Raw genomic sequence first — 8301 nt, forward strand, 5'->3', positions numbered from 1 at the left:
CCTCTATATTTATGTAATACTTCCCTTCTCTATTTAAGTATCCCCTCCCCTCTCTATCTATTTTTCCCTCCCCTCCCCTCTCTATCTATATCTATATCTAAATCTAAGTATCCCCTCCCCTCTCTATCTATATCTATATTTAAGTATTTCCTCCCCTCTCTATTTAAATATCTGCTCCCCTCCCCTCCCTTCCCCTCTCTATCTATATTTCCCCTTCCCTCTCTATCTTTATTTCCCCTCCCCTCTCTATCTATATTCCCTCCCGTCTCTATCTATATCTATTTAAAGAAAATTTAATCTAGAGCACCTTATTTCTCTTAATTTTCTTTGGTTCTTTCTATGGTCCTTCATAAGACCCCTTGCATTAACCGTGTCTCTCTCTCTCTCTCTCTCTCTCTCTCTCTCTCTCTCTCTCTCTCTCTCTCTCTCTCTCCTTCTTAATTAAACCCTTTGTCCCCCCATCACTAATTTCAGTTGTTATTAACCCCCCCTTTTTTTTCACTACAAAGGTGCATTATTGTTACTTCTTAACCTTTAGATTGATCGTGCTAACAATACTCTGTATTAAACTAGCCCTTTCTTCTACAAAGGTTCATTATTTTTACTACTTTTTCTTGTTAAGTGTGTGGCTAAAGCATCAATTTTTATTGTGACTCTAATAACAAGGGAGGGGTGTTGATAACACCTATCTTCCCAACCAAAGTTGAAACTCCTTCTCACTGTTTTGCTTGTTGGTGGATGATGGCAGGTAGGCAGACTCCCCTCTTCAATAAAAGTGATGCTGCCAACGACTTTTCAAAGCTCTACTGCTCGCTTTTTCTATCTTGAAAAGATTGTTCATCCTTTAATGATGTTACTTCCTTTTTTATGGATATTTATTACAAAGTATTTCTATTAAAACATTTCTCTTTTCCACTCCAAATTTTAAGTCCACCCCATCCCATTCTGGGGATTTCCATGCACCCAAATGATTTAAAGCATATCCATAGTGAAAGCATCTTGTGGAGGCACCATAGGCCGTACTATATCCAAAAATAGATTTTTAGTTGCAATTTGAGGTGGAGTAAGTGGGAATAGTCCTACAAAAGATTGGCTTTGAAATGGGCCAAGCATTCCATTTCTAGCTCAAAGGTATCCATTCTTCAAGTCCTATCCAATTTTCTAACCCAAGCAATTCATTGTTTTCGTCTAGAAGTATGTAAACTTTTGAAGAAGCCTTTTGATGAAAGCAACATTTATCCTCAAAAGCTTTTTCCTTGCACGAATCTGCCACTTTTGGACCTACATACTTTTGAAGAAGCCTTTTGATGAGAGAACTTTATCCTTAATAGCTTTTTGCCTTGCACGAATCTACCATTTTTGAAACTTATGCTGGTCATTTTGTATGTGTCCCATAAAATGCAAAATCTATTCCAATTCCCTATTGGACGAGGAGGGCAAACCAACTTACCAAGAGAGGTAGCAATGAATGAGAGATCTTTCTGCATGTATTCAGGTACATTGACCACCTTTACCCACACTGGACAGCTATGTCAAATATCACCCCGATAATCTTTGGTAGGAGACCACGATAAAACATGTACCATTTGTGTGCCAAACATTAATGGCGATGCTTCAAGTAAAACATTCTGATTTCATAAAATCTAGGTGCATCAAAATACACTCCCTCCACCACATGCCCATGCAATAGAGCCTTGATCCATTTTGCAACATCATCCATTGAAGGCATCTTTCCTGGGAAGAATATGATAACTAAATTCTCCAAATATTTTCAAACTAGCGACACAATAGAGGGCAAAGCAATTTTAGGTGAATGTAGGTATTGGCTTGTCCCAAGTCATACGACTATGCTGAAAATCTTAATGGTCTACATCATAAGCATATTGTGCATCAGAGCTTGCATGAGAATCCAGATTCTCTGTTTCCTTAGTATCACTCAAATCATCTATATGTCGACATTTGGGATTTTGAGAAAAATTTCACCGAATAGTAGAGGTGGCCATAGCTTCTTGATAAGATTCGAAAATTCTACTAAGTAAAGAGGGGATAACCCAAGGTACGAGCAAAACTAAAGGGTAGAGAACCCAAAAGAAACCTTAGTAGGAAGAACCTCAGGTAAGCATAGTAAAGCTTTGAGAGAAAATAGGGAGACGGGACACACCGAGGCGATAGAGAACCAAATAAGTTGAATGAAGAAAAAGAGATGCTGTGTAGTAGCCCGTGAGAACTGCCAGCAAGCAAGAAATAACAGTGGGTGGTTGGTCTCAGATGGAAAGCTTCAAATGGGCGAGAAACAAAAATGGGAAATGACTTAAATGAGAGAGTGGCAACGCAAGAAACAAAAAGAAAAGCAAGTGACAATAAACAAGGTGAATTACACATTCAAGTGGTCTACCTTTTCTAATGAGATTGCTTCAAAGGGAAATGGTCAAGGAGTTGTAGCCTATAGGAATTGTCATGTACACGGTGAAATGGTCAAGGAGTTGTAGGAATCGTCATGTACATGGTGAAATGGTCTGACTAGTAAACATAATTGCAACCATGGGTGGCAAGTGTGCTATTGTGTTGACCCACCTAGATGTGGTCTAGTGTGGATCCATGTATTGTTGTGGGTTGCACAATTACTTGGTGCATGTTGCGGCTAGACATAAACTGTTGAAACATATCAAGCATTTTCCCATGTCTCTTGTAACAAATGTTGAAGTCCCCCATAATGTAAGTGCATGTGGCAGGCTCCACGTATTCCAACGTGTCAAGGAAAGTACGAATGTTCACTCATGGTGACTTGTAGACATTAATGACATTGATAATGTTGCATTGCATGATATTGAAAGTAGTCAGTAGGCACTCGACACCTTGGTTGTATAGGAATTTATTATGCAAGAATGAAATGTAGTCTTTGTAGAATGTTGCAATGCTGAAGCCCTCTTGTCGATCTCATGCTTGAACCCAAGAATTGAACAATGTTGTGTGTGTTTTGTGTGGAGTTCTTGTCAGCTTCATGGGCAGGATATGATCTTGTGTTCAAGGATTGCACGGAACATATATTATGTTCCATCAATGAGAAGTCGACCTGTTTGGAGCTCCACGTGCATTCATGGCACAAGCAATGCAATTCATCGAGGACAATTTTGTCAATCTCAATGCGCTTATCTTGAATGGGCCACATGATGTGTAGGTTGTTTGGGCTGTGTACCCACGACATTACTGTGTATACAAGGCCATGCGCCTTTATTCCTGTAGGGTTGAATGTGAGGTGGTCCATTGTGAGCCCTTGTGCACGATGATCGTGCATGCAGCACAATAGCTGGTTATATGGGGGATTGGTGTCTGTACACGCTATTCAAGTGGTTCTTCTTGCCAATTTGAAATTCATGTGTGATTTTGCAAGATTGGGGTCCAGACCTTTGGAATTCCTTCCTTGAAAAGGAAATGGTGCGCAGCACATGTACGCTTGCCTATGTTGGTGTTGTTGAATTCTACCCAGATGACAGGAGCCCTTAAACACAGCATCGGCCCCATTCACAAGCCCGTCTGGAATGTCAAGGTTGCTAGAGAAAATCTCAATGATCATGCCTGATTTCAGGTGCAACTCATGGTGCAGACCTCCGGTTGGTATGGGGTCTTGATGGGATTTATATTGTCTTACTGCATGTTTTGTGTCGATAAAGTCAATTTGTTGGGTAAATGGCCGGGCGCTATGCACGAGGAAATTAGGCAAATTCCGGCTAATAAGAAATGCACTTTGGCGGAGGTCCTTTGATTTAATGCATTGAGGGCCTATCGTTAGTTTCCTGAACACATCATGGTTATGAGCATCTTTTGCTGCGTTTGTGTAGAACAGATGGAGCACTAGTTGTTTCTGAAGAGGTTGTCACCAGTATTGCTTATTCAATTCGGCAAGGTCATGTGCAGTGTGTGCACCTACTCGTATATGATTCAGCTGTCCAAGAAATACCATGTCCTATTGGCACATGGGCATGTCTAGTTCATAGTACATGACATTGTCCCTCCAAATAGAAGGCGACATTGCTAACGTTGAGGGTTTACACGAGAATATCTAGTTGTCTTTTTTTGGTCTTGCTTGGCACAAATCTCCACAAAAGAGAATGTCGACGCCTCTGAATAGTAGTGTGTGGTTGTGCTTTATTTTACGCATATGCATGTCTCTAGGCAATAAAAGTGTTCTGTCCGATCAATAAAATTTCATTGAATATGATTAGATCCACATCTTGGTACAAGTGCGAAAGGATTTGCATCTTCTCGGTTGGAAGGCTCTTGTAAGTTGATGAGAGTAAGCGTAAATGAAGTGCTGAATGTATTATTGTACCTCCTATGTTGAATGCAGCACTTTTGGCAACTCCATGGAAGTTGATTTTGCACGTGAGTAGTGTCATTGCAAGGCGTTCTTCAGCATAATGTCTTCGATGAGCAATTGTACTTGGAGTTGAGTTGGCGAAGTTCGCATAAGTAATCATGATTGGGCATCAGTGCATAAGAGAAGTTGTTTGCTTTTGCTTGCGGGATAATTTTCTTTGCATGGTGGAGTTCGTTGTTAAGGTCAAACTCCGTACCAATCGGTGACAAGCCCTTAGACAGGGCAACATTGATTGTCTTGTCTTGGAAGTCAACCGCTTGTTGACTTATGTAAATGTCATACACGAGTGTCTCCGTTTGGTTGTCTTCTTCTTGTGGGTTAGCGGAATCCTCGACATGTAACTCAGTGGTGGCACCATTTGTTTTCCTACTAATGTGCAAGGCCCATTGTGGATCCATGGTTACGTTGGACTCTTTGTAGAATGATGTATCTCAATTCACTAAGCGCTTTGAGTGTGAGTGTCGATCGTACTAGACCACTCATGTAGCTATGGGCAAACTCAAGCTTTCGCTTCAATGCAACAAACATTGTCAAACTGTCACTCAGGAACCATGGCAAGACACACTAAACTCGCTCAATGTCAGCGAAAACATTGACTATTGCACCACAAAGTCCGAATCGCCCTTCGTATGTAAGCTCTCAAATTTGTGCAAGCGAGATCCTAATGGCAATCAAGTATGCTTCAACTGTGTTGAGTGTGCTCGTAAAATTTCGATGCTGGGACAAAGGCATGTTGCTGGAAGCATATTTAGGAACCTTTTTTTTTCAAATTTGACCGTGACAGAGTTTGCATAGGAGGCTTTGTGGCACATTGTTTGTTGCAACAATGCCTTGTTCAAACATGAATGCACTTGTAGCTGTGGTCATGCACCGCATTTTTGTTTTGAATTCCAAAACTCCACAACAAAGACAAAAGAATGAGGGCATGTCTGTGATGCTTTTGAGGAACTTTTTGATTGTTGCAGATTGGTGTCGAGGGTGCTCTTTTGTGAGTGCATGGACGGGAACAACTCTTTTGCAAGTGCAAAATTATCTACGAACAAGTGTGCCGGCCATAGTGTTGTGCACGTGCGCAGATAGGGTTTTTCTTGCTTTGTATGTTTCGCTATGATGGATCATAGTGAGTGTGCAGTACTAGGGAAAGTAGCTATGTAACATGAAGCAATTCTTTTGCAGTTGTTTGGGGCATTGCCCGAACCAAAGACAACAAAGTAGTTTCGTGGTCTTCATTCCATTGAATGTAAGGGCGCTTACGCTTGCATGTATGGAGTGGCGATATCTTGGGTGCACTTGCTAGTTCATTTATAAGTAGTGTGTTGATGTCCGATGAACCATTCAGCAATCGCATCACAACACATGTTCCTGATGTGTCTTGGGCAAGGACCACGAAGAGCATTGCAAGATTGTGCTTGCACACACAAAGGAATCATGTATAATTGCATGAGAATTTGAGGTAGTTGTAAGGGTATGCACAACACACAACATTAGAACTACTTGGGTGCATGGACATGGAGTCCATGAATAAATCTTTCCATGGTGGAGCTTTATGTGCTGTGCTAGCAAGAATGTGATTACAAAGTACTGCAACAATGTTTCATATGCATGGTCTGTGGAAAATTCAACCAAGCATAGCACAACATCATAGTTTTGTGGATGCATTTTCGTAATCATTGTGTGTTTCTTTGTGTCATAGTTTTGCATTTCAACATGTGTAGACATACTATTTGGTATTCTAGCATCTAAGATACAGGTACAAAAGAGCCAAGCAAGTTGTGCGACAAGCTGTAAGGCAAATAAAATTTACTGCAACAAAGTTCAAATGGATACAATGCCACTTCTCAAGTGTTCATAGCGAATTCCACCAATTGGTCGGAACTGTCGATAGTGAAGCTTTCACTTGGCTTGATGCCCAAGAGCCTGGAGCGTACAGCTAAAACACTAGCTACAACAAAGTATCCTTTTGCATCCGTCGAACAGTGCGATCACGTCATTCCCATCGCGAGCATAGATTCATCCCTTCAAGACAGCAACCTTTGAAATGAATTGAATTGGGGCTAGACGAGAGGAACACAAGGAAGAAGACGAGGCAAAGGAGCAAGGCCATCGTCTCCCTATGATGTTCGAGCTCAGAAAACATGTGCTCGAGATCCTCATGCTCACAAACATACACGCACAAACACACACACACACACGTCACACACACACATGCATATACATATACATATACATATACATACATATATATATATATATATATATATATATAGAGAGAGAGAGAGAGAGAGAGAGAGAGAGAGAGAGAGAGAGAGAGAGAGAGAATACATGCCCTCCCCTCTCTATCTATATCTATTTAAAGAAAATTAATCCATAGCACCTTTTTCTCCCTTTTTTTTGTGTTTTTTCTATGGTCCTTCATAAGACCCCTTGCATTAACGGGGCCTCTCTCTCTCTCTCTCTCTCTCTATGTGTCTCTCCTTCTTAATTAAACCCTTTGGCCCCCCATCACTTATTTTAGTTTTTAACCCCTTTTTTTCACTACAAAGGTGATCCACATTGTTTTCATTTCACTATGGAAAGAGGTCTTGTCAAGTCTAAAACACACACACACACACACACACACACACACACACACACACACACACACACACACACACACACACACACACACACATATATATATATATAGATAGAGAGAGAGAGAGAGAGGAATTGTGGAAGTTGATTTGTCGTGATTGCTCTATGTTGCCATTTTTTGGTGAGAAGGAATGTAGAATCATGGAGGTTTGTCTCCATGGAAATCTCCACCAACCTATAGTCTCCATAGATTGGAGGGTCCTTCATGGTGAATGTGAGGTTATCTTGTGGAGTGTGGGGTGAGGTTGAGTTAGAAGTTTCGAGTGATAAGAAGAAGGGTGGGATAAATGAAGGGTGATTGGATCTAAAAGGATAATTTTTGACCTGCTTGTAGGGAGGTCTTAGTGATGTTTCCTCCTTGAAAGGGAATGGAACCTATTGGTCCATTTGGTTTGGTATCAAGCCTTGTTATTTCAATCCCCCAAGTTTGTTACAGCCATCTGCGTTTGTAGCATCATCTTTTTCTCTCCTACATACTTCTCTCTCTCTCTCTCTCTCTCATGCTCAGAAGCTTTATTCGTTCTTCCAGGTCCATGTTTCTTCGATCAACTCTACTCCCTCTCGCGCAATCGTCAGTAGACAATTTCATTAGTGTAGAAAGACGATCTTTCAAATGCCTTTAGCTCTTCTCTTCCAAGGCTTACTTGAGCTAATTTGTCTACTAAACATCAATTCTATCATGTTTCAATCGGCAAGTCTACTGTGCATTCATTTCTATGAACTACGTAGAGCAATAGACTAAATCAATGAAGAAGTCCTCCCCGAAGGTTGCGATACCCAAGGCACCTAATCATAATACACAAAACACAATACCTGACTCGTTAGGAATAGGTCCAATTCATCTCTCTGTTTGTGAGAGCCCTTTGGGCAGGCCTTATTACAAAAGTCATTCATTTCCTGTCTTAACACACCAAGGCTCCGCTTGCCATAAACATTCCTCACAGGCAATGTGAGTAAATAAAACCCATGGCGGGCAATCAGGGCTTTACAAATTGCCCACCACACGTCCTCCTTGTGCCCTCGTTATGGCTGCCATGTCGAGCTCAAAATCTGCCCGATGGATGGGCAAGCACCCAATGGGTTTGTGACCTACTAGAAGGATGGGTTGTTCGAAATTTTATGCATGTTGGGGCGGGCAGTGTAAGTGCCAAACGACGCCATAAGACAGGGTGACGAAGACGAGGTTGTGAGCGGCATTGCGGGAGGACGACGACGGGTGCAAACTCACCCACACATGGATGCCACGTGGGATAGAGGAAGGGTGATAGGATCTAAAAGGATAGGATGAG

Source organism: Dipteris shenzhenensis, chromosome 4 (assembly GCF_047967505.1).
Source record: "Dipteris shenzhenensis isolate YYH24624 ecotype China chromosome 4, Dip_SZ_1.0, whole genome shotgun sequence".
Taxonomy (NCBI): domain Eukaryota; kingdom Viridiplantae; phylum Streptophyta; class Polypodiopsida; order Gleicheniales; family Dipteridaceae; genus Dipteris; species Dipteris shenzhenensis.